This window comes from Cupressus sempervirens, chromosome 5, assembly GCF_028749045.1.
Source record: "Cupressus sempervirens isolate cs-2001-9-10 chromosome 5, ASM2874904v1, whole genome shotgun sequence".
Taxonomy (NCBI): domain Eukaryota; kingdom Viridiplantae; phylum Streptophyta; class Pinopsida; order Cupressales; family Cupressaceae; genus Cupressus; species Cupressus sempervirens.
In genome coordinates, this window is record NC_143122.1 from 535,614,653 (window position 1) to 535,640,782 (window position 26,130).

The following is a 26,130-nucleotide window of genomic DNA, read 5'->3' on the forward strand; positions in this document are numbered from 1 at the left end:
GCAAGATTACACCTGTATCAAGGCATAAGTGCCAGGATAAACCCTGAGTGCGGTCTTGCAAAACAGTCAAGGATGATACATTTGTAAGTCAACGTGTTGAATAGGACCAGCATAAATTCTTACAACACTATAGACAGACAAAGTATACCCACAAGCAGAAATCAAGAAGGCATGCCCCATGCCCCCAGTCTTCTAGTCAATGACATCCTTGAAAGACTATTAGGGAGGGAACACATGGAAAATAAATCATCATAGACAGCACACAAAGTAGATAAATGTTAGCATACCTCAGTCGTTTAAAGTGCGTGTGTGTAAGTCACTTGGCCATTTCTTCCATACTTGATTCTGATAGTGAGAAATATCGTGACATCGAAGACCGTAGGTAAACTATCTGTAAGGTGTTGAAGAACACTTGATGTCAAGGTGGGGGAAGTGTTGAGAAACACTATTTTGTGAGTTGTCAAAGAAACCCTAATGCACAAGAATACCTCAATAGGCTAAGTAGATATGCCCCCAAGATGAGGACAAGAAACAATTCCAAGCTAGGAAATGTGTAGCGAAGTGGATGATTGAGTCAGATAGACATAGGTGCGAGGGTTTCAAGTAGTGCCTGTTTCTAGGTTTTCACCACTTGACAGATTTTTTTAGGACTTTTTTCAATTTTTTGTATTTTTCAATTTTTCAATGTTTTTTTGGTGATACATCAAAGTGCCTATTGCTAGGTTTTCACTAAGATGATCTTTTTTCAAGACATTTTTTTATTTTTAGGATTTTTTTCAGGATCATATATGATTTTTTGAATTTTTTAGAATAATTTAGAGATTACTAGTTCTCAAGCAAGATCACATCATTTTCTCCCAATGTCTAGCAAGGTATAGGACACGATGGAGAAACAAGCCAGTGGATAAGCAAAGATGGATGAAAAAGGAATACGAAGCAAGTGAAAGTGATCCTCAAGGATTGACTCCTTAAGAGTACCCAAGCTAGGGAAAGAGGTGAAATAGTCATATGAAGCATATTTTGGCTAAGCAATGGAAGTAATGAGAAAGATAGCATGTAGGATAAGCAATGAAGCCAACAAGTGAGATAGCATGAAGTGTGTAGTCCAAAAGAGTAGCCATGTCAAGAGACCTATGAGAACCATTTTCATTTATTATGATCAAGACCAAGGGGTCAACTAGATAGGATAGTAATGGGATAGAGCAATAAAAATAAAGCTCAAGATGGAGGCTATGAGGGAATGAGAGAGCACAATAGAAAATCTGGTAGATAAGATAGCCAATATGCAAAGATAGCTCAACATTGTCAAGATCAAAGAGAGAAGAAGGGATAGATGGATGGTGGAAGAATTATGCATGATGCCTGTTTGCCAGGTTTTCATCATGGTACTTATCTAAGGTGCCATAAGAAGTAGTTTTCACCATAGGATAAATTTATTTCTCTTTACTTTTGCTACCAAGGTGCCACAAGATGTGGTTTTCACTAAGGCACATTTTCGTTTTTTTCATTTTTTCTATTTTTTCTTCTTCTTCTTTTTTTTGAATTTTTAGAAAGAGCTCAAGATTTTTGAATTTAGATAGTGCTCCTATAGGAAAGATAAGTCATGATAAGCCAAGACCATAGAAAGGTATGCTCAAAGATGTTGATAGGGTGATGAAAGAGAAATGGTAGTAGGAAGAGTATATGGAAGATAATAGTTCATGTATAGAAATTTAGTGTAAGCTTTAGAGGATTTCATGAGGGTAGTTGAAATATTGTACAAGATCAACATTAACACACACCTTGAAGGGTATTGGAATGATGGAGGAATCATGGATGAAATAGCTTGAGATTTAGATGTATGAGCGGGTAGAAGAGACTTGGAAAAAAGTCGAGTGGAAGGCTTTGGAATATTTTTTAGGAAGATTTTTGGAAGAAGATGGAATGGAAGCCTTTGGAAGCTTGAATGTGAACTTTGAAGTATTTTCAATAATCAATTCTTTTAAAAGAGACTTGGGAATCCACATAGCTTTAGATTTTCTTCGTTCTTTGGGTGCTTGAGAGTGCATTTATTCAATGATGGATTTAGGAACCCACATTTTCTTTGATTTAGCTCTCTTAATAGTGGACCTTTGCGGTCTCTTTTGTGAATTTTCCTTCTTAGCATTCACATGTCGATTAGATGGGACATAGTGATCTTCATTTTTCAATGGATTCTTATGTTTATTCTTACTTCCAAAGGAATTGGAATTTGTGGATGAATAAGGATGATATGACTAGTTTAGATGTATAGATGGGTGAAAAGACATCAAGGATGAGTGTCTTTGTTGATCTTGAGGTAATATAGGAGAGCTAGGGAATGAGCTAGGAGTGAATGTAGGAGATGGAGGAACATAAGGCCCGAATATGGATGGAAGTTTTGAATGCTTTAGCTTAGATGGATAAGGACCAAGGATAGATTTAGGAGATGCAAAGGGATAGTGGGAAGGGATATCAACATCTTTAGAGTGAGCAACATGGTCAAAGCCATCAATAGACTCATGAGTACCTTTGATAGGGAAATTTTTTTTAATAGAACAACTTGAACCTTGAGCACAATTTTGAAGTGGATGTGGAGAAGTAGAACATGAGGGGACACTTTGATCTTGACAAGTAGCTTTGCATAGCATATGAAGAGAACTTTTCTCATAATTTTTAGTAAGCTCAAGGGAGATAATGGAAGTGGTATCTTCATCATACTTAGGAGGTGGACAAGTTATAGGATATGGAGGGGAAAAATCCTGAAAGAGATGAAAGGGTGTTTGATCTTGATCTTTCTTGACATTTATAGCTTTTTATTTTTGAGAGTCCTCTTGACATGGAGCCACTTCTAAGGAAAAGGGAGAATGAAGAGTGAGTGGAGTAGTGCTTGGATTAGGCATAGTAGTGCATGAAGGTTGAGGATGTTTAGGATTAGTAGCTTGGAAAAGGTTTGCATCCAAGTGAAGGCTAGCTTGAGTTTCTTTTAGAGGTAGCCCTTGAGGATACATGTAGTCAATGTGGAAAGCATTAGGTTATTTATTTGATGGAGGCAAGTTGGAAAGCTTTGAAGTTTTGGGAGATGCATGAGTGTTGGAAGAAGTGGAAGATGTAATGGAGCCACTACTAGACATAGGTTCATCAACGTAATCTTGCTCAAGAGAAGTATCCTCAGCACATGAGTCACTAGAGGTTCCAATAATTCCATTATCAATAAGATCTTGGATTTTATGTTTTAGCTCAATGCAATCTGATGTACTATGCTCATTATGTTGATGATAAGCACAATAGATATCCAAGAATGGGTTTCCATATGAGCTAGACTTAGGTAACATGATGATCTTATTGCCAAGAAGTTTTTGCAAAGTTTCATCATAAGAATGTTCCAAGGGAGTAAAAGTCCTCTCAAAAATATGTCTAGGATCTTCTTGTTGTTTCTCAAGTGAATAGCATGCGTTCATGTCTTCATCATTATCTTCGTCAAAGATAGGTCCATCATGAAATTTTGGCATAGGCTCAAGTGCTTGTTCTCTACAAAGGTCTTTAGATCTAGAAGATGAAGATATTTGATGTCTTGAAGTAGAGCATGTAGACCTAGAAGAAGAGGATGACCTCAATGAAGGTGACTCACATGCATGTAAAGACCTTAAGGAAGATTCATGTAATGATGCAATCTTCTCCTCCAAACTTTTCTCAAGTTTAGACTTCATTTCTATCATGCGCTTAGAGATGAAGGTAAGAAAGATCATTTGTCTCTTCTAGTTCTTTGTATTGTGCATCTAGATCTTGAAACTCTTTAGTGACATGGAGGATATCATGATCATCTAGATTTGGTTGAAGTTTGGTAGCACAAGGTTTAGGTCCCATAGTTTTAGATGCAAAGCCAAGCATAAAAGAGCCTAGAAGATAACTTGATGTTGAAACTATAGGAGGTAGAGTGTTCACTTGCCAAGATAGTAGAGAGAGATTAAAGCGACTTGTCAAACAATATGTCCAAGAAACTTACGAAATAAATGAATCAAGTCAACAGCTAGGCAAGATGCCCAAATAGCCAAATAAATAGAGCAAGCAGCGTGACAAGTGAACAACTTTCCCAACCCAAGAGTGTAGTCAAGAAATCAACGTAACCATTTCAGAAAAAAGATAACTAGCAAGTGGACATAGACCATGAAGATAGAAAGACCAAGAGCACTAAGACCAAAGAGCCACTTTAAGCATGTTCAAGAACTAGAGACATATAAAAGAAAAGTCAAATGATGAGACTCCTCTTAGCAAGCAACACAAGAAAATGTTAAGACTTGATGTTTTGACTTGGTTGAAAAAGTTTGACAATAGTTGATAGCATAGCAAGTTTGATGTTCAAAAGCAATTTCTTTCCAAGCAAGATAGTGACACATGGAGTATTCTTCAAACAATCAAGCAAGGGACAAAGCAACCTTGCATGATACAAGCATATGTGAGGTCTTAAAAGAAAGCCGTATAACTATCATCATGTGTATGTTCCAAATATTTCCACAGGTCTAGCACATTCAAGAACACATCAAGCAATATCTACCTAAAGGACATGGTTCATTACTCAACAACTTGGCCCATGCTTGATGCTCCTTCACCTCACACCAAGTGGTTGCCCACAAGAGATATTGGCTTTGTCATAGAAGTGCCATAAGCACAACCAAGGGAACACATATGGTAAGTGTAAAATCTTGCGACGATCCGAGTAGTCCACTAGGATCGATCCTTGCACCAAGAAGTTGAGCGGCTAAAAAAGGTAGTTACTAACTTAGGGTGTTTAGATAGGGCTTCCATTCATAGTGTTGCTCTTGCTCCCAATTATGGGACACCTCACCTTGCGATGAGTAATCGATCTTGCGACCACAAGAGTACTTTAAGAATTCTTGCCTAATGATCTCCCTATGGTTGAAATCCCATAAGTGATCACACTAGGCAAAGATAAACACTACGTCTACCAAGGTTTTATGTCCTTGGTAGCCTTGAGTTTATAGTGGGTTGGAAGAGCCAGGTAATCGGCTTGTCCCCACTTGGGTCGTTCCTCTCAGGTTGTCCAAGAGCAGGCCCTCTAAAGGATCCTAACTATACAAAGTGGATCAACTTTCGGAAGTCAAAATTTCTGATTCACCACAAGGGTGAAGAGCATACTCTCCTATTCCAATTATTTTCTACCAAACATTCCAAGAAGATTCAGTTACCCCTTTCTTTTGAAACCAAATGGCAAGTCAAGATTTCTGATTCACCACAAGGGTGAAGAGCATACTCTCCTATTACCAAAAGATTCTAATCACAAGTTTTATGTGCCTATGAAAAATGAACAATTAGTCAATGCCGCACATGGAAACAAAAAATCAAGCAAGTTTGGGTTTTTATGCTTTGGGCAGCCCTGCAAACAATATTAGTAGCCCTTGTGCATTTGAAGCTTTGACATGCGTTCTTTTTATGCAATGTTTCAATTTTTTTTTCACAAGGATGGCAACCTACAATCACAACTTGTTAGCACCACAAGTTAGTGTGAAATAACATAAAAATACTGCAATAATAAATGGTTAGTTGCCTCAAATATCCAAGTTATCTTCCAACCAAGTGCATGCAAAGAAAGTGCAAACTAATCACAAATGCTCTCATTTTTACTCTTTGGTTTTGATCTAGTCAACAAGATTAGACTTTTTTGCTATTATTTCGGATCCAAAAATAGAAATAAAAAGAAGATACCCCTACTAAAAATCAATGATCTTTCCAAAAATGCAAGAAATTCAAAAAATCTCTTCATTTGTGCCCTAGGGACCCAATTTTTCAAAACAGGCTAGATTCATCAAATCGGGTTTTTGATCCTTAATACAGCCTCAAAATTCAAAACATGAAGAAAGCACCCCCCTTATAATTCAAAAATATTTCTGAAAATGAAAATTTTTCCAAAAAATACACTAATTTGCGATCAAAAATGACTTTTTATGAAACATAAAGAGAAATTCATAACTCACGCAAATCATGTCAAAATGTTCTAAAAATCAAACTTAGACATGTTGGGCACATACCCAACCCAAAAAAAAAAATTTAAAACCAAACTATAAGTGGTTTAAAAGATATGATTGAATCTTTAAACCGACTAGATTTTTTGCCTTCAAACCAATCTATATATGGGTTGGCCTTAAAACCAAAGTGAAAAATTTACAAAAGCACTTGATTAGATCCAATATGCTGCTGTAAAAAACCAGAGATGAAAAATAAAAGCAAATGGAGCTAGAAAATTGATTCAAGCCCCACGGTGGGCGCCAAAAAATGTACACTTGAATTGTGTCACACTCTAAACCCTTCTATCCAAACGATTCCATGAGTTGGAATGTTCGGATGCCGGCTTAGAGCTCCCTATCCAGGGAGTGCAAGAGAGTATATTTTAAGAATAAGAAGGCTCTCAGATTAGCCTTAGAGATACCCTTCTTGCTAGTAAACCATGCAATGGGAGGTTCCAAAGACAAGATGCAAAAATGCAAATGTCCCAAGGAGTTCCTCAACAACGCAATGCAACTAAAGATTAAACTAGAATGAATATGCAAAGTGAAACTATTCTAAGCATGGATGAGAGTGTTACAATACTATTATTAAGCTATGTGAGATTAAGCTACATGTAAAAATGAAAGCTAAGCTAAGCTAAAATGCCATGATGCCATGGATGAGAGAATGTAGACAAGAAATAGAAGTTCTCCACAAAGCTCCAAAGAAACCTATTAGAAAACCTACAGCATAACAATATTCAAAATGAGGATTGATTGAGGGTGAAAGCTCTCTCCCTTTTAAAGATGTATGGATGGTAGAGATCAAGATGAAGATGGTGGATGATCAACAGTGGAATTAAAAAAGAGGAGTGATCCATGTGCACACACAAGTCAACCAATAGAATATAAGTTGACTTGTCATATAGGAAAAAAGTCACAAAGCCTTTTCTTTTAATTGCAAAATAGAAAAAGGACTTTATGTGTGCACTTTAAGTGGGTTAGAAGAATGGGGTCTTTTATTTAATTAAAAGGGGACATGTTCTTTTAATCAAATAATGAACTTAGGATAGCATAGTCAAACTATAGGTTATAATCAAATAAATTGATTATTAGCAATTTGGCTTAGGTAAGTGATTAAATTAATTTTGCCAAAATGTTGAAAAGGGGGCTAATAGTCTAGATGACCATTTTTAGGTGATTACATATAGCAACTTCCTCATAGCTACCTTTAGTACCCACATGCCTAGGTACACCACCTAAAGCACTCACAATTTCATCAATCATGTCATCTTCATCAATGCAATATCAGATCTAAACTCTACTCCTATCTTCTTTGAGATCCTTCTTTCCACAAAATCACTAAGATAATCAATTTCCCTAGGGTCCAATATTCTTGGAGACATCTTCCAAAATTTTAGCAAACCCCAAGCAATAGATCCACTAATTAGAAGATCAATTAGTAACCAAATCAATCTCCTCCGCAAATCCTAGAGTAAACTACCTCAACTTCAATGATCTGTCAACACACTCAAGAAAAAATAGGCTTTGATACCATATGATGTAGTACAAAGCAAGATAATCTCCAACAAAGATGTCCTAGCCCAAAACAAATAACCACATAGTTGAAACACAATAATAATACAACATAAATGCAAGATCTGATACCAACTTAATACTCTTTATTCATAAAACAATTGATTACATGCAATATACCCAATTGTAAGGCCTTTCAAGTTAGGGCCAAATATAAATAGCAACTATAAATTAGTTCTGCAAGATCAACAAGATCCAACTTACAATCCATAACCAATCTCAACTAGTCTAGACTCTAGATCTACAACTGGATAAGAACACCAAGAAGAATCCACACTTGTACCCTCAAGTCCACCAAGAAATCCTCTAGTGCTCAAGCCACAACCCTAGCTCTTCAAAAAATTTATCTACACTTCATCCCCTTCTCCAAGCTGGAAGGATAACAACTTCTCCTCCTTACTAAAGACTCCATAAAACTCCTTACTTATACCCAACTAAGCCACAAGCTAGCCCAACTTGTATAAAATAAATTAAATTCCTTACATAAATATAGGTCAACCCACAAGTTACCTACACCACTAAATTAAATACCCATACACAAATTAAATACCAAAGTTAGCTCACAAACAACTTGATACCAATAGAAACCAAGACCAAACTGAGTGTAAGCAAAACCAAGTCGAGCACCAATAAATTCCCAAGTATTACCAAGCTCCGGAGACCATACCGAGTTCCAGAGACCATGTCAAATTCCAAAGACCATGTTAAGTTCTAGACCATGCCAAGTTCCATAGACTATACCAAGTTCCACAAACCACATCGAGCACTAGTATCTATTGAACTCCTCAACTTTAAGCCAAAATCCCTCCAAACATGTAGGATTGCAAGCAAACCTTGGATGTTCCTACATCATATGTTGTCATCAATGCCAAAGGGGGAGATTGTTAGCATGAATGTTTATTATACCAAATTAGGAGAGTATCCTAAGCATTCGTGAGTATTGACATGTTACATTCATGACTGTGTTTGTCATTGATGTCAACATAGCAGTAAGTATGTGAAGATTGGCAAAGTAACAAAGAGAGATTTTAGTTGCATGGACAAGATTTTTCTCATCTGATGATGTGTGGCCATAGACATTTTTAGCACAGTGTCTTGATGATGTGGTTCAATATGTAGGATGTAGTTTAAAGATGTACTGAAGTTTTACCTAATTTATAGAGAGCAGTTTAGAGACAAAGTACTTGGAAAGAAGTTTCTGATGTTTGTATTATATATTTCATCTGAAATGTAATAAAGAGATGTGAGGTCAAACAATGATAGAGGATAGTCAGATGATGATGTCAGTGGATGCACAAGCCTCAATATCACACATCTAAATTTTTGTATAGACTCTTAGCCGAGAGTGCTATATAATTATAATTAATTAATTATCTTATTATAATTAATTGGGAAAGCCTCAAGGCTAACTCAAGGAATTATTTTGAAGATAGGGTATAAAAAAAAAGATTTTTCCCTTATTTGTAAAGTGGTGTAATCATTGTATGAAGTACAAAGTATAAAAAGAAGTAGAGCATTTACTAAATGCGAGTAAGAGATCTAGGGGATTATTTGATGTGAGTTTTGTGATCTAGTTACAAGATCAAAAAGAGATGAAGTTTGGTTGACATGATAGAAAGAGGAAGAAACAATACTATTCATTTCTATTATTCTACAAGGAATAATATAGAGACCATTTGAATAATGGGTTCATTGATCTTTCCCTTGAAGTTGTTTTGGTAGTGGGTCCAACTATCCTCCATAACTCCTAAAAAGGTTGGAATCTCCTAACATGAACTTATATGTATTGAATGTTGTTATAGACTCCTAATATGGTCCATCCTCTAACTAAGGAATATTTATATTAGCACATCATCTTTTGGGTACCACCCCCATGGAGGTTTTACCTCTAATCAAGGGTTTCCCTAGTTAACATATTTGGTGTTATTGTGTATGATTATCTTGTTGTAGTTTCTGATTATATTACTCATATGGTTAAGTTTGTTCTATTGATAATTGTGATATTAGTTGGATAATTGATTTACCCCCACCCCCCACCCCCCCCCCCCGCCCATTTCAGTTATATAGGTGGACTATATATTCTTACACTCGAGTCATTAATTAGTGGGATACTCTTATTTGGAAGAAAATTTTTAAGGATTACATCATAAGAATCAGCCAAGGGATTGAAATCACACTTAGGTTTTGATGTTCATGTATATTTAGAATTTTTGGAGTTATTATTTTTAGAAACATCTTATTAGTTAGTTGATAGGACATGACTAGCCAAATTTAATATATGTTCCTTAGTCTTAGTCACATTGACAACATAAGTGTGTTGAAGATTACAATTGGAAACATTGTTATATTATCATTAATATCAATACTTATTGGTAAGACAATTTCTATCTGAGTAGAGTGTCATATCAAGATGATTGATGAAGAGGATATGAGAAGAAATATAGAACTAAAGAACCTAGAGGAAAGGTTGAGTTATGAGGAACTACAATGAGCAATTGATCAATTTGGACTTTGAAAAGATAATATGATTGTTAAATCATAACCTAAGTGGAAAAGATAGCTCTATTGAAGCCTAGAAGAAGTAGTCAATAGAAGACCAAATGCATACGATTGACCGAGAAAAAGAGAAGAGTAAGGAACTAGAAGTTTATGCTAAGTAATGCTAGAATTTATCAAGCAATAATATAAGAAGATAAATATATACTATTGACTAAGTATCATAAAGTATGCTAGATAAAAAAATTAGTATCGATCGAGTAATTTAGTGATGATCAAGTGTCAAAACCTAGTGTTGGTTGAGGGACATCATTTGACAAATTATGAGGAGATCTTGATTTCTAGCCAACACAATTGAATTCTTGGAATATGGAAAATGTGTTGAAGATAAGGATGGATGACCTAGATTATTTAATTCAAGGGAAATTATATTTGAACATTTCTATGCATAAATTCAAGGAAAAGTTTGGATAAGTTTGTAGAAGAGAAAAGATAAGACAAAATGATTCAATGATTCAATGAATCAGACCTAACTCTAAGATCTATGATGATGTTTAAGAAGAAAAAGATTAGTCTTACGTATATGGGGAGGCATAAGGGATAATCTAGTAAGATTGGAGTAGTTGTTTACTTTTTTTATTAGAAAACTTGAAAAGAAGGTTAAGTAATGAAGTGTTGAGGTAAAGAGTGATTGCTTTAAGGATTTACAAGAAAATAAGTGATGGAAATGTTAATAAATGCCAGTCAATGAGTCAATCATTGAACCAAATTTGTGATCTATATTTTCAAAGTGAGTTGTATTTTTCAAATGAATCTACTATTAGTTTCTAACCATTTTATCAATATTGAAATCCTTTAAACAAGGTTGACCTAATGGTCATATGTAAATATTTTAATTAAGGTGACATTCTAATGGAATATTCTAAAGTGCTCTAATAAGGCCGACACTAGAAAGATGATTAAATCCTTTAGCAAGATCATATTTTAAAATGTGTTTTGTAATGTTTAACAAGGTTGGCTCCTAATAGAGATAAATTTAGAACAATGAAAAATTTGTGACATGTTACTAGTGTTTTTTCTTGAATTGGGTTTCCATGTTAAATCCTAGTTTCATACTTGTGTGGATGTTATTTGAGATGTATTGTTGTTAATGTTTTATATTCTAAAAAGTTTGTTACTAGTAGGACAATGGACTACAAATTTATATTGTTGAGTATTTTCTAAAGAGACCAAGCTACTAAATGTTTAGATCTGAAGTATTTGAAGTGGTTAAAAGTTGAATTGGTACATTTGGACCTAAGGATAACTAATTCACTCCCCTCTTAGTTATTCTAAATTATTCTAACAATTGGTATTAGAGAATTTATTCTTATAGATAAAATTTTGAAGGTACTTGAAGCTAAAGATTAAGATGTACAAAAAGGAGGTAACAAGACTGAACAAGGATAACTTCCCTGCATGATAGAGTTTGATGAAGTTTTATCTGGAAGGAATTGGAGAAGGGCCAGTGTATTATATGGAAAATGCATATGTAGAGATACCAAGCCCTCTGATATCTTAGCAAATGAAAGAGAAGCAAGAACACAATTAGGTAATGTTGGAGATTTCATCAACCCTAAGGTACACCGAGTTTGATGACATGAAGGAGTACACTATTGCTAAGAAAATGCAGGATACCATGTAGACTATCTATGGAGTAGACATAAATATTTTGAGAGAAAAATTAGAAAGTTTGAGAGGCAAATTTGATGAGATGAGAATGAAAAAAGGTGAAACCATTGCTCAATATCGTGGATTAGTCAAAGAAGTGGTAAATTCTAATAGAGGATCTAATGGAAATATTTATAGCGAAACTATGACCAATAAGGTACTATGAACCCTACTTCCTATTTATGCTATTAGAGTTTTTTCAATACCTAAGATGTACCCCTGGTAACAATATGACTTTGGAAGGATTAGTTGGTAGGCTTACTACTTTTGAATTGTCAAACTTTTTATAATTTTACTCCTACCATTATCGAATCTTCTTTCAAGTCTAAATTGACTCTTAATAAGAAAGGAAAAGGAAAATGTGATGATGGTCTTGATGGTCTTGATGATATTGAAGCATTAATGGCTAGAAGACTTCCAAGAGGAAAAAGAAAATTCAAAGACAAACTTCCTATAATATGTTTTTCATGTAACAAAGTTGGTCGTATTATTGCAAGATGTCTTGACAAAGAAGACAAGGATGAAATAAGGGAAAGAAAGTACAAAGGTAGAAGAGATGACAAAGACAATAGAAGAAACAAGGACTACAAATACAAAAGTAAGAAATTTTATTACATTGATAAAGAAGAAATTGACAATGAATCTGATAGTAATGATGAAGTTGTTTATGTTGCTATGAAAGAAGATTCTGATGAAGATGAGAAAAATGTATTAATTTCATATGTGAGTAAAGGTGATGGATGAATATTTAATAATGGTTGTTCACATCACATTATTGGTGACAAAAGTAAGTTTGAAACCATGAAACAATACAAAGGTAGCTATTTTAAGTTTGATAATGATGCACCATGTATTTTGAAAGCTAAAGGATCAATACAATTCACTAATAAGATCAAATGTGAAAATGTTTATTGGGTTGAAGAACTTAACTATATTTTTTTACTTGTTTCACAATTGAACAAATTAGGGTATAGAGTTGAATTTCACCACAAAAAGTCCAAGACTTTTTATACTACTAGTGAACTAATTGGAAGTGGATAACAAGCAAGAGGTAACTTGTTCTATCTAGATTTATCTGATGAGACATGCTTGTTTGCACAATATGATGATATATGGCTATGATATAAGAGGTTGTTTCATCTGAACTTTTGATAATTTGGTAAGAATTAGTAAGATGAAAAGAGTAAGAGGATTACCAAGATTAATGAAACCTAATAATGCTATGTGTATAGAATATTAGTTGGAAAAAATAAAAAAGTATAGCTTCAAAAGAAAGACCTATTCATCTAATGATATTTTAGAATTGGTTCATACTAACGTTTGTGAAAATAAGATCATTATTCTAGAATGATGATTGTAATGTTTCTAAAAGAAAATTTTGATTCTTTTTAATTGTTTAAGTGATTTTTGGCATGAGTTGAAAAGGAAACAAGTAAAAGTATGAAGTTCTTGAGGTCTAATAGAGGAGGAGTGTTTATCTCTAATGAATTAAACATATTCTTTAATGATAGAGGAATCAAGAGACAGATGTCAACACTTAGAACCCCTCCACAAAATGGAGTATTTGAAAAGAGGAAGAGATCAATCATGGATTGTACAATAACATTGATGATGGAGAAGAATGTGTCACATAAGTACTAGAGAGAATTTGTAAATACAATAGTCTATACTTTGAATAGAGTACAAGTCAAGAAAGGTACAAACATTACACCCTTTGAGTTATGGTATGGGTATCCACCAAATGTGAAGTATTAAAAAGTCTTTGGAAGAAAATGATTGAAGGATAATAGAAATGGAAAACTTGATGCTAAAAGTGATGAAGGAAAATTCCTAGGATATTGGACAAAGAGAAAAGCTCATAAGTGTTTTAATTCTAACACTAATAAGGTTGTGGAAAGTGAAAATATAAAAGTTGATGAATATGTAGAAAGGAATGAAATTTAATGCAAGAAAGAACTTGAAGACTAAAACACAAGCATATATGTCAATAAATGTGTTCCTTGTACCTTACCTAAACTAGATAAAAAAATTACCAAGCAATAGAAGAATATGAATGTTGAGCTACAAAAACAAGCTACCAAGCAATAGACTATAGGTATTGACCATCAACATAATGATGCTAAGATACAAGAAGAAGCTTTCAAACACTAGGAAGCCAATGTCGAGAAACAAAAGAAGAAGTAAAGATACAAAATGAACTCAAAAATAATTTTCTAGATGAACCCAAACAAGAGGAAAGAAGAAAAAATCTACACTAGCAATGTATGTGAGAAGACATCATGCACTTGAATAAATCTTTGAAATAAAGATGTTGGAACTTTGTGAGTTTGAGCCTAAATTAGTAAAGGATTCTTTAGACAATGAAGATTGGATTCAAGAAATGAATGAAAAAAGTGAACAAATAAAGAAGAAAAAAACTTGGTCAGTGGTACCTAGACCAAAGGGCAAAAATGTTATTGAAACTGAGTGGGTATTCAGGAACAAACTAAATAAGAAAGGGGAAGTCACAAGAAACAAATCTTGATTTCTATGCAAAGAATATGCACAAGAAGAAGGTATTGACTACGGGGAAACATTTTTCCCAATTGTAATATTGGAATGAGTTAGAATATTGCTTTCATATTCTACTTATAAAGGATTAAAAGCATATCAAATGGATGTCAAATCTGCATTTCTAAGTAAAATACTGGAAGAAGAGGTTTACATTGAATAACTAGAAGGATTTTTTGATCTCAACAAAAGCAACATGGTATGTAAACTACACAAAATACTACATGGATTGAAAAAAAAACTCCTATACCATGGTATGAAAGGATGCATAATTATTTGGTAAAGATTTCTTTCAGAAGGACCAATAATAATAATAATATGTACCTAAAAATTGAAGATGGTAAAGGGATACTGCTAGCTGAAATATTTATTGTTGATATCATATTTTGAGGACCTATAAATCATTTGCTAATGAGATGTTGAAGGAATTTAAAATGTCTATTTTTTGGGGAAATCAAATTATGTTGGTTTACAATTATATCAAATGAAGCAAGGTATCTACATTACTCAATCAAAATATATCAAGTAGATACTGAAAACTTTTGGGATGGAAGATTCAAGACCAGTCAACACACCCATGGCTATAGGAAATAAGTCATCTAAGAATGATGATTATACTAATGTAAACCAAACATTGTATAGATTAATGATTGGGTAACTACAATATGTTGTTCAAGAAAGACCAGATATTGCATTAGTAGTTGGAATTGTTGGAAGATTCTATACAAATCCTAAAGAGAATCATATGATGGAAGTGAAAAGAATACTAAGATATCTAAAAGGAACATAGGACTATGGCCTATATCACAAGAAGAAAGACAAGATTGAGCTAAAAGTGTACACATATGTTGATTGGGCAAGCAATGTTGATGATAGAAAGAGTATAAGTGGTGGAGATTTCTTTCTAGGTAAGAGACTAGTGTTTTTTAGAAGCAAGAAACAAAATTGCATTTCACAATCAATAGAAAAAGATGAATATGTAGAAACAATAATGAATTGTTCTACCATTGTATGGATCAAGAAATTGTTCAAAGAGATGACATAAAAGTTCATTGATCCTATTGTTATCTATTATGATAACACAAGTGCTATAAATATATCAAAGAACACTATAATACACACAAAGACCAAGCATATTGCTATCAAGTATCATTACTTGAGAGAGTTGGTTCAAGATAAAGAAGTGAGACTAAAATTTGTAAGCACTAAGGAGAAAATATATGATATTTTCACTAAGGCTTTACCTAAGGATACACATGTGTATCTAAGAGATAAATTAGAGATGATTCTCCTATCTAAGGCTACTTAAGCTAAGATGGATATTTGCATTAAATGTGTTTATCATAATATCTTATAAGTTGATGTAGAAAGTCATACTGTAGGAGTTGCCTTATGTAGTGAAGTGAGAAGAACAAGGTCTTATATCAATCATAAGAGCATATGGCAGATGGTGAATGAGATTTAGAGGTACTAACATGAAGATATCTACATGGTAAAGATGTATGAGAAAGATGAAGTATATTTGGCATTGTTGTCAAATAGGGAGATATTATATAATTCTCATATGAAGAGGGATATATTCATGAAGACTTAAGATGCAAATAAAAAATATGTTGCAAAGAGGGAGAATGTATTATCCATAAAAAAATTGTGAATGGTTTTGCCAACAATACAAGATGAAGTTGATTGATTTCATGATCTGATATGATAGAGGGAGTCTATGTGTTACATATTAGAGATGCATGGATGAGAATTAGAATGAAACTAAAAAGGGAGAGTGTTGGACACTAATAGGAGAATCAAAATGAAACTAAGGATATTAATGAAGGCCTAATATAAAACATAGAGGGAGAAACTCTTGAAGTAATTACATGTTTTGGATTGCATGGTAACTAGAGGTGTTGCCATCAATGCCAAAGAGGGATATTGTTGGAAATTGTAATTGGAATAATTTTTATGTTGTCATTGATGTCAAACCTTATTGGTAAGACAATTTCTATTCGAGTAGAGTTCTATATCAAGATGATTAATGAATAGGATTTGATAAGGACATAATAAAACAACCTAGAGGAAAGGTTGAGTCATAATGAACTACAATGGGCACTTGATCAATTGGACTTTGATAATATAATATGATTGTTGAATCATAACCTAGGTGGAGAACAAAATTGTACTGAATCCTAGAATAAGTGCTCAATAAAAGACAAAATGCATAGGCTTGACCAAGAAAAAGAGCAGAAGATTAAGCATGAAACACCCCACTTGGAAACCTAAGAGAAATAAACCTAATATGATATAATATTTACTGAACTTTTTTTTTTGAAATTTTAAACAACAAGAAGATAGAATTAGCGTGGAAGTAATATGAACATACACATCAAATACACATAAGCAATTGCAAATATAGTTTCAATTCCTGAAGGGTTCCTTCATGTTGAGTTACGTTAAGAAGTAATATTAATTAATTTAAGTTTCAAATATAATTTCATGATCAAAAGGAATAACATATACATCATCTCATAAGAAAATGTATAAATAAAACTAAAATAATGAAAGTACATCCACTGCAAATGTCGTAGGGTATGTGAGAATAGATACAATACATTAGAATACATGAAAGCATATATACATCAACTAAATAGAAATCTCTAAGATAAGGATAAGAATGATAAAGGTACAACTTTATCCTTAAACATGCAACAACTAGAAATGCGAGGGGGACCCAAATGGTAAGAACACACTACCTCCCAACTACATGGTTACCTAGTCAAGCTTCCACTCCCATCGTGTAGGGCAGATAATAAATGATCAACATATGACTATTCAATCATGAAACATTCCTAGGAAAAGAATACCTACTAGCCAAATCTACATCAAAGGTAACACATACTACTCAAGAAGATAAGATACTCCAAAAGAAAGAACACTCAATCCAATACCAACATCACATTCAAAGCATCATGCATAAACCAAGAATAGATCAAATCACCAAAATCATAAGATAAAGTCAATGAAAGATATCAACCTTAATTAAAGAACCACATGTCAAAAGTACATCATCCATGAATCACCAGTCATCATCCATGAAATTAAATAACCACAATAAATACATCCAACAATAAGTACACCACCAATAACAACACCTCTAAAGGAAAATACAAAAACCATAGAAGAGACTTAAGTTACATTCTAGGGAGTGTCATCACATGGTCAAACTATTTGAGTTATCCTAGACTACTCTCACAATAGACCCTGGACACTTGAGTGTTTAGTTACCCTAGATAGGTTATTCTTGTACACTTGAATTTGTGTCACACTCTAAACCATTCTATCCAAACGATTCCATGAGTTGGAATGCTTGGATGCCGGCTTAGAGCTCCCTATCCACAGAGTGCAAGGACTTAGTATTTCAGCATGAAGGCTCTCAACCAAGCCTTAGAAATGTACTTCTTGCTAGTAAACCATGCAACAAGAGGTTCTTTGAGACAAGAGCAAGAGTGCAAATATCTTCAAGGAATCCCTCAAGAATGCAATGCAAGTATGGAAACTAAGCTAAGATGATAATGCAAAATGTAGCTATACTAAGCATGTATGAGATTTTTACAAAACCAAATATTTAAACTATGTGAGATTATTGCAAGAAATCAAAGTTAAACTAAAATGCAACTATACTAAGAATTCCATATGATCTTATGCTAATATGATGGAATGAGAGAATGAGACAAGAAATGAGAAGTTCTCCACAAAGCTCCCAAGAAACCTGTTAGAAAACCTGCAGCATGACAATATTCAAATGAGGATGGATCCTTTGAGGGGGAAAGCTCTCTCCTTTTTAAAGATGTATGGATGGTGGAGATCAAGATGAAGATGGTGGATGATCAACGGTGGAATTCAAAAATAGGAGTGATCCATGTGCACACACAAGTCAACCAATAGAATATAAGTTGACTTGTCATATAAGACAAAAATCTCACAAGCCTTTTCTTTTAATTGTAAAATAGAAAAAGGACTTTATGCGTGCACTTTAAGTGGGTTAGAAGAATGGGGTGTTTTATTTAATTAAAAGGGGACATGTTCTTTTAATCAAATAATGAACTTAGGATAGCATAGTCAAACTATAGGTTATAATCAAATAAATTGATTATTAGCAATTTGGTCTAGGTAAGTGATTAAATTAATTTAGCCAAAATGTTGAGAAGGGGGCTAATAGTCTAGATGACTATTTTTAGGTGATTACATTCGGTGGAGATCAAGATGAAGATGGTGGATGATCAACGGTGGAATTCAAAAATAGGAGTGATCCATGTGCACACACAAGTCAACCAATAGAATATAAGTTGACTTGTCATATAAGACAAAAGTCTCACAAGCCTTTTCTTTTAATTGTAAAATAGAAAAAGGACTTTATGTGTGCACTTTAAGTGGGTTAGAAGAATGGGGTGTTTTATTTAATTCAAAGGGGACATGTTCTTTTAATCAAATAATGAAATTAGGATAGCATAGTCAAACTATAGGTTATAATCAAATAAATTGATTATTAGCAATTTGGTCTAGGTAAGTGATTAAATTAATTTAGCCAAAATGCTGAGAAGGGGGCTAATAGTCTAGATGACCATTTTTAGGTGATTACATTTTCCCCTCTTTGACTAATGCGTGATCGATCTGGGAACACATTACGTCAAAGAACATCGAAGCCAAGTAGGCAATGATAGATATAGATATTTGATTCCAAAGAATGAAATGCAGAAATAGATAGCAAGTCCTAAATGCACAGCCTGATAGCGGTAGTACTGAACATTAGGAAGATGATGTTAGGATCCGAAAAGAATTCTAACATCTAGCAAAGTGAAAAGATCGAGAGCAAATGATAAGGTCAAACAAATGCTCCTAAGAAATAGATAGTTGTAACAATCAGCAATAGAGTATTTCTGCCCCCTCGGGATTGAAATAGAAATGAGGTAAGAGGAAGCAGAAAGTAGCTAGACATGAGAAAATTATAATATAGCAATGTCCAAGATTACAGATAGACGATTAGAACCCAAGAATGACTATAAAAAATAATTGATTAAATGCCCCAGTTTGACTAGAGTTGACCTTGAAGGATATAGTATAAAAATTAGGTCAAATCTAGTAGAGAGATGATTTAGATGTGAAAAGGTGAATTGAAGTAGATATGAAGTATGGAAATGATGAAGACATGAAGAAATGAAGATGCCCCAGCGATGATTCAAAGATTAGACCTCAAACGGTCAGCTAACTGCTCAAAAGAAGGTAAAATTTTAAAATGTGATTTTGACCATTAAGATGAACTCAAATTTCGATTTTGATCCCTAAAATGGATCCAGGACATTGAAATTAGCTAGGGGTGCAATTTTTACGCAATTTTGAGGAGTTTTTAAAAATTAGGTCAAAATGAGGTTGGAGGATATATCAAAGGGGTTCAAGTGTCATTTTCACTATTCATTTGTCTTTTTGTGATTTGAGAGATTTTGTGTGGTCCACATAGCATCATGGCTAAGGCAAACATTCCTCTTCATCAACACCATTTCGAGCGCAGCCGGTTGCACAACCGGCCAGAGCGATATGGGGCGTCGATAAGTGACTATCTTTTTGTTGCTTTTTCGAGCTTTTTGTGAGTTTTTCGAACGTTTTCAAGCTTTTTGAAAAAAAGTTGCACGATACTTTTTCAAGTATCGCACGGTTTCATAAATATTATCGTGCAATACTTTTTTTCAAAAAAAGTGTCGCATTGCTTAGGAAAATGTGTCGCACGAGTGACACCCAAATGTCGCACGATATGGTGTAAAGTGTCGTACAACATAAAAATGTTGCACTACTATGTAAAATAATGTTGTGTGACACTGCTTCAAAAAAGTGTCGCACTCTCTTTGTAAAAAGTGTCATACATAGAGTTTTGTTGTTTTTCTGAATGCTTTTTTTCATCATGTGACTATTACTGATGATTTTTGTTTTACTTGGATAGGAGGTATTCCTGACATTACAGATTAGAGCTCCCAGGGTGGTTGGTTTACGTGTTGTGTAGAATTTGAGCGATGAGGAGCAAACTACGTTAGTGGCTATGGGCTTGCGTTGGGTTGTACAGATGCCCCATATTCAGGCAAACCACGGTTTGCTGTCTGCGCTAGCAGAGAGGTGGCATAGCGAGCATAACACCTTTCACTTAACGACCGGCAAGGCGTCGATTACCTTGGAGGACGTATATCACATTCTGAGAGTGCCATGCCATGGCAAGCCGGTAAGTTACTTGGTTAGTAGTTTTTTGATTTAGCCATTTCAATGTTGGATGTCAGGTGTACTGATGTTAAGTTTTCATGATGGCACAGGTGTACTATGATACAACCCTGATAGAGGGGCGAGCGTGAGTGCAGGAGCTTTTCCAGGATGTGACCATTTTGGATCATCACCTGAGTTGGGAGAGATTGATGACTGAGTATGGATATGATTATCCTTTTCCCAGCTTATTATGTTCTTTGGTAGCCCAGGCCCTGGTGACAGACCGAGGCCAGAAGGGCTTTCCATTAGGATGGGGTCGGCTGGTATATGATCTGATCTCTCAACCACGTAGGATGGCATGGTGGCCTGCAATATTGGCAGAGATGTACCATGAGCTTCATGAGATAGTATATCATGAGGGTGGATCATGGGCATTCAGAGCAGTGTTAGCGCAGATTTGGGCTTGGGAGCACATTGCTGTGATCTGACCACGGGTGCAGCCACGAGAGCGCAGCCAGTCGTACATTTTTTTGTTATAGAGGTTTCATCCCACAGAGGCATAGTGGAGATGTGACCTATTATCGACGCATGTTTGATGAGCTGATAGCATTCACATGGCAACCATACCAGGAGTGTCAGCGGTGGTCAGATTCATGGGAGTTAGATTACATGCATTATAGCAGACCACTAGTGGGTCGGAGCACAAACATTGTGGAGCAGTTTATGATCAGTCGCGTATGGTGGTAGTTTGTAGAGTGATAGGTGGTGTTATTAGAGACTACTACCTATGCTCGGATGTGCATAGATGAGGGATTGGGATGGTTGCCGATGTTGGACTATCATACAGTAGTTCGAGATACCGCAGCACTAGTGGCGACTCCCTGGGATTATCGCCCAGATGTGGCAGATGCAAGGGCTGATCCGGGGTATCTTTATGAGATGCAGAGACACCTGTTCCCCCAATTCACACATCCAGATGCAACACCTGTAGGAGTGGGAAGTGGAGGTGGTGACGGAGGAGGAGGAGGCGGAGGAGGAGGGAGAGGGGGGAGGTAGATGGAGGGGGAGAGTTCCTGAGCAGGGCAGAGGAGGATGCAAGCACAGGCAAGGCATGTGGCAGAGGAGTCCTCGGAGTCTGAGGAGGAGGAGGTACCTTTGAGGAGACGGTGAACAATGAGGGTAGAGGCACCTATAGAGCAGCTGACAAGAGGAGAGGAGGAGGTGCCCTTGAGGAGGCGATGAGCGGTGGGGGTAGAGGCACCTGCAGAGTAGCCAGTAGGAGGAGATGAGTAGGGTGCGAGGATCCATGCCTTGGAGATAGAGATGCAAGCACTTCAGGTGACTATCCAAGTATGGGATCAGCAGCTAATGGATGAGCAAGCACGAGCATATGAGCTGCGTTGAGAGTGGGATGCTGCGAGACGAGAGGCAGCGCATCATGGTGCTCGAGCTGAATACTATTATACCGCCTATAGGAGTGTGGTACCACCAGGACAGGGTCTTCCTGATTATTCAGAGTGAGCAGGCAGATCAGAGGGTGCAGTGCAGGCACCAGATAGGAGACAGGCTCCTCCACCAGGGCCAGCACCAGCCGCGGAGGGTGGCAGTCAAACATGACATTGTGTTTTGATTTATACCTTATGTATTTTTGAGACATATATCCAAATTTTGGATCTCACATTTGTATATGTACCATGACACATTTGATATATATATGAGATACTGGGTTTATCGATATTCTTGTGTACTTGTCTCAAAAATGTATGTTTTCAGCTTTCATGTGATGTTTCATTTTTTTTGTTTCCAGCTCATGCATGTGTATATGCTTATGTGTATTGTTTTTGATCTCTCATATGGGTGGTATAGATTTAAATATTTTTGTGAAAATGTGACACTTGGATAGATCGCATGTGATGATTTTTTTGGATTAACCCCTTGTGATGACAGGTAAAGAAATGTAGCAAAAGATTAAGAAGGTGAAAAGACATGAACAAGAAGAAAGAAATATATGAAAGGAGTTAGCTAATATGTCCACAAAAAGATGAAGAGAGAGCTTTCCCCATATGCAAGAATGCAAGACTAAAATTGAACCTAAAATGCAAGCTAATTATGCAAAGTGGTTTACCAGCAAGAAGCACATAACATTTAGACTCTTAATTTCATCATTGAGCATTTATTAGGGACATCATGAGATCATACAACCATCACTAGTATAACTATGAGGATATGAATATGATCGATATTAGATAGGTATGTGGAAATTCAATCTAAGCATTAGAGACACGTAAGTCAAGATAACTACACGATTAGATTCCCTAAGTTTAATTTAGCAAAATTACACCTATATCAAGGCATAAGCGCCAGGATAAACCCTGAGTGTGGTCTTGCAAAATAGTCAAGGATGATACATTTGTAAGTCAATGTGTTGAATAGGACAAGCATGAATGCTTACAAAACTATAGACAAACAAAGTATACCCACAAGCAGAAATCAAGAAGACATGCCCCATGCCCCCAGTCTTCTAGTCAATGACATCCTTGAAAGACTATTAGGGATAAATGTCATGCACACAAAGTAGATAAATGTCAGCATAGCTCAGTCGTTTAAGTGCTAAAGTGTGTGTGTGTGTAAGTCACTTGGCCATTTCTTCCAGACTTGATTCTGATAGTGAGAAATATCGCGACATCAGAGACCGTAGGTAAACTATCTGTAAAGTGTTGAAAAACACTTGATGTCAAAGTGGGGGAAGTGCTGAGAAACACTATTTTGTGAGTTGTCAAAGAAACCCTAATGCACAAGAATACCTCACAGGCTAAGTAGCTATGCCCCCAAGATGAGGACAAGAAACAATTCCAAGCTAGGAAATGTCTAGCGAAGTGGATGATTGAGATTGATAGACATAGGTGCAAGGGTTTCAAGTAGCACCTGTTTCCAGGTTTTCACCACTTTGACAGATTTTTTTTTTTTTTTTTTTTTTGGGGTGATAAATCAAGCTAAGGTTTTCACTAAGATGATCATTTTTTCAGGACATTTTCCAATTTTTAAGATTTTTTCAGGCTCATAGATATATACAAGATAGCTGAGCAGCAAGCCTCTAAGTATAGAACTTCTTCAAGTGTAGGATGTTGATAGGTTCTGCAAGTTCTTCACCCTCTGAAGTAGACAACTGGTAAGCACCAGACCCAAATGCTGCTGTGATAATGTAAGGACCTAACCAATTAGGTTCAAATTTCCCTTTTTGTTCTCGATTTTGCTGATTTTTGGGATTCTCTCTAAGCACGAGTTCACCAACTTGGAACTCATGGGGGTGAACCTTTTTGTTATATTGTGTAGACATGCACTTATGATAAGCTCTCATGTGATCAAAAGAAGCCTTGTGCCATTCATCTAGAGTCTCTAATTCCTATACTCGCATAGCTCTATGATCTTCATCGGTTATTAACCCATGTAAGGAGACGCGCAAAGAAGGTATCTCGACTTCTAATGGGAGAACAGCCTCAGAGCCATAGACTAGAGAAAAGGGTGTAGCCCCTATAGGAGTACGAATAGAGGTTCTATAGGCCCAAAGTGCCAAATTTATTTGCAAGTGCCAATCTTTCCCAAACTTGTGAACTGTGCGATGTAGGATTTTCAGCAGTGTTTTATTAGAGGCCTCAGCTTGGCCATTCCCTTGGGGATAGTAAATGGAGGACCAGTGTTGTTTAATTCGAAACTTTTTGCATAGTTGTTTTAAGTCCTTATTCTTGAACTGCCCTCCATTATCCATAACAATAGAGGATGGGATACCATATTGACAAATGATGTGATTCAGTATAAACAGGGCAACATGTTTGTCTGTAGCAGCAGATAATGGTACAGCTTCAACCCATTTAGTGAAATATTTTGTTGTTGTGATGATGAATTTATGACTGCTGGATGAGCTTGGATGAATCTTTCCTACCAAGTCAAAGGCCCATTGCTAAAATGGCCAGTATGTCACAGAAGGGATTAATTCTTGCCCAGGAGCATGTATCAAGTTACCATGGAGCTAACATTTCTGATAGGACTTTGCATAGCGCACAACATCAGCTTGCATGGTGGGCCAGTAATAACCCGTCCTAAGCAGTTTTCAGGCAAGTGCAAGGCCATTAGAATGCGCCCCACAAATGCCATCGTGGACTTTGGCAAGTGCCTTCTCAGACTCTTCTAGCTCTAAACACCTAAGAAACATTCCATCTAGACCCCTCCTATACAAGTCACCAAAGACCAAAGTGTAGTGCGAGGCATTATGAAGGAGTTGGTGTTTTTGGTTGTGCATGAGGGTTTTGGGAATAACCTGATCACGTAGGTAGGAGAAAATAGCCACATAGCGGGAGGAATCGTGACCCACAATAGTGTAGATCACCTGGTTATCTGAAGAATCATAGGCTAGATGACGCAATTCTTCCACCAGGAACTCAAATCGTGATTCATGTTCTTGTAATTGGAGGATAGATGCTAAGGTGGCCATAGCATCAGCAGCCTTATTTTTTGCTCTAGGAATTTTTTGGAATGTTACAAAGGTAAAATAATTCCTTAGAGAACCTATCAACTTTTTATAAGGGATCAATTTATCATCCTTTGTTTGATATTCATTATTCACTTGGTTCAAAACTAGTTGAGAATCCCCATAGATGTGTAGCTCAGTTATTCACCATTCAAGGGCCATTTTGATCCCATTTGTTAATGCTTCATACTCTGCAATATTGTTTGTACATGGGAACAATAATTTGTAGGACTTTGGGATTGTATAACCATGAGGGGAAACAAACAACACCCCTACTCCTACTCCATTCTATGTATGGGATCCATCAAAAAACATTTTCCATGTTCTATCAGTAATGTTCATGATTGAGACATCTGGAAACTCAATTTGCAGAGGTGCTACATCTTCAAGTGGGAAGTCAGCCAACTGGTCAGCTATGGCCTATCCTTTGATTTCCTTACGTTCAACATACTGAATGTCAAATTCGGAAAGAATCATCATCCATTTAGCAAGGTGACCAGTAAGTGCAGCTTTACTTAATAAATATTTCAAAGGGTCTATCTTGGCAATCAAGTGAACTGTATGGGCCAACATATAATGCCGAAGTTTTTGGGAGGCAAAAACTACAGCAAGGCATGCCTTCTCTATACTTGTATAATTTAGTTCATAAGCCACCAAAGTTTGAATGATATAGTATATGGCTATTTCTTTACCCACCTCATCACTTTGGGCTAAGAGTGCTCCTAGAGAAGAATCTGTAGTTGAAATGTACAAAATCAAAGGTTTTCCTAGAATGGGTGGCATCAAAACTGGCAGTTTTTCCAAGTAGCCTTTGATTTGGTCTAAGCTTTCTTGACAGTCACTGTTCCAAATATGGGTAGATCCTTTATGCAGATTTTTATTGAAAGGTTGAGCCTTATCAGCTAATTGAGAGATAAATCTTCTTATGGATTGTAGCCATCCTTGCAGACCTCCAAGCTGACTGATAGTTTTTGGTGGAGGCATATCCATGATAGCTTGGACCTTTTCAGGGTCAACCTC